Source organism: Brassica rapa, unplaced genomic scaffold, assembly GCF_000309985.2.
Source record: "Brassica rapa cultivar Chiifu-401-42 unplaced genomic scaffold, CAAS_Brap_v3.01 Scaffold1078, whole genome shotgun sequence".
Lineage (NCBI taxonomy): Eukaryota > Viridiplantae > Streptophyta > Magnoliopsida > Brassicales > Brassicaceae > Brassica > Brassica rapa.
Window position 1 is genome coordinate 21,052 of NW_022611012.1, and position 2,259 is coordinate 23,310.

Genomic DNA, 2,259 nt, shown 5'->3' on the forward strand with positions numbered 1-2,259 from the left:
CTACGTTCGGCTTGATCCTCGAAAGAGGTACGTAGGCAGCCTTTAACAAGGTTCAGTCTGAAATCAATCAAAAACCTTTTATGTATCTTTTTTCGTCTTTTGTTAACGAGCTGCGACTCAACTAGGTTTAAGCTTTTAGGCCGCTAGAACAAAGTAACTCGCTGACAGCCTTTGCAGCCAAAGCTTTTACGATCTCTTGTAATGATCGCAACGCTCTTACGCGGACTCGAAATAAGATCTACTGTTTTCTCTAAACTCGTTTGTTATCTTTTCATGATTTCCGCATATATTCGGTCACTTGTCGTTGGCTCTCGCAGAGATCCGGGACCTCTGGGAAATTAGGGTTTTCCTAGTTTCCTTATTTAAACGGAAATCGACAGTGCAAATTTTGGTTCCCACTGTTTGGCGCTAGAAGGAGGGGGGGTTACGGATTACTCTTACTCATGGCCACAAAACGCTTGATCGAAACGATGTCTGGATATATGAAAGACAAACTCGCAGCACTGACTGCTCCTATGGTTAATGCTTACGCAAACGCCATATTGTTCAGCAAAATCGAAAACTTAGTCGCGACCTTCCGCCACAGGAAGAGCACTAAAACAAGCTCGCGATTTCTCTTTCTAAACATAAAGGGAAACGATAAATCTTATCAAACCCCGTAAGTTTGGCTCATTACCGAACAAAAGAAATTTCAATGCGTAAGGGTTTTACCAAAACACGTTTTCCGAAAACATTTCGGAAGGATAAAACTTGTTCTCCCAAAAACCGCTGAAAAACCCCTAGGTTAATCGCGGAAAAAGGAAACACAACAAAACGATTACACAGCTCGGTCGCTACATAGCGACTGAGCACGCACACTGCTTGGTCGCTACATAGTGACCGAGCACGCACACGGCTCGGTCGCTACGTAGCAACCGAGCATACACACTGCTCGGTCGCTACGTAGCGACCGAGCACGCACACGCTGCTCCGTCGCTACGTAGCGACCGAGCACGCACACGGCTCGGTCGCTACGTAGCAACCGAGAATACACACTGCTCGGTCGCTATGTAGCGACCGAGCACGCACACGCCGCTGGGTCGCTACGTAGCGACCGAGCACGCACATGTAGCGACCGAGCACGCCCACTGCTCGGTCGCTACGTAGCGACCGAGCCCACACACTGCTCGGTCGCTACGTAGCGACCGAGCACACACACTGCTCGGTCGCTACGTAGCGACCGAGCACTCACACTGCTCGGTCGCTACGTAGCGACCGAGCACGCACACACACTGCTCGGTTGCTACGTAGCGACCGAGCACGCATACTGCTCGGTCGCTATGTAGCGACCGAGCACACGCATACTGCTCGGTCGCTACGTAGCGACCGAGCACGCACACGGCTCGGTCGCTACATAGCGACCGAGCACGCACACGCTGCTCCGTCGCTACGTAGCGACCGAGCACGCACACGGCTCAGTCGCTACGTAGCAACCGAGCACACACACTGCTCGGTCGCTACATAGCGACCGAGCACGCACACGCCGCTGGGTCGCTACGTAGCGACCGAGCACGCACACGTAGCGACCGAGCACGCCCACTGCTCGGTCGCTACGTAGCGACCGAGCCCACACACTGCTCGGTCGCTACGTAGCGACCGATCACACACACTGCTCGGTCGCTATGTAGCGACCGAGCACTCACACTGCTCGGTCGCTACGTAGCGACCGAGCACGCATACTGCTCGGTCGCTACGTAGCGACCGAGCACGCACACTGCTCGGTTGCTACGTAGCGACCGAGCACGCATACTACTCTCGTCGCTATGTAGCGACCGAGCACACGCATACTGCTCGGTCGCTACGTAGCGACCGAGCACGCACACGGCTCGGTCGCTACGTAGCGACCGAGCACTCACACTGCTCGGTCGCTACGTAGCGACCGAGCACGCACACTGCTCGGTCGCTACGTAGCGACCGAGCACGCACACTGCTCGGTTGCTACGTAGCGACCGAGCACGCATACTACTCGGTTGCTATGTAGCGACCGAGCACACGCATACTGCTCGGTCGCTACGTAGCGACCGAGCACGCACACGGCTCGGTCGCTACATAGCGACCGAGCACGCACACGCTGCTCGGTCGCTACGTAGCGACCGAGCACACACACTGCTCGGTCGCTACCGAGCACACACACTGCTCGGTCGCTACCGAGCACACACACTGCTCTGTCGCTACGTAGCGACCGAGCATGCACACTGCTCGGTCGCTACGTAGCGACCG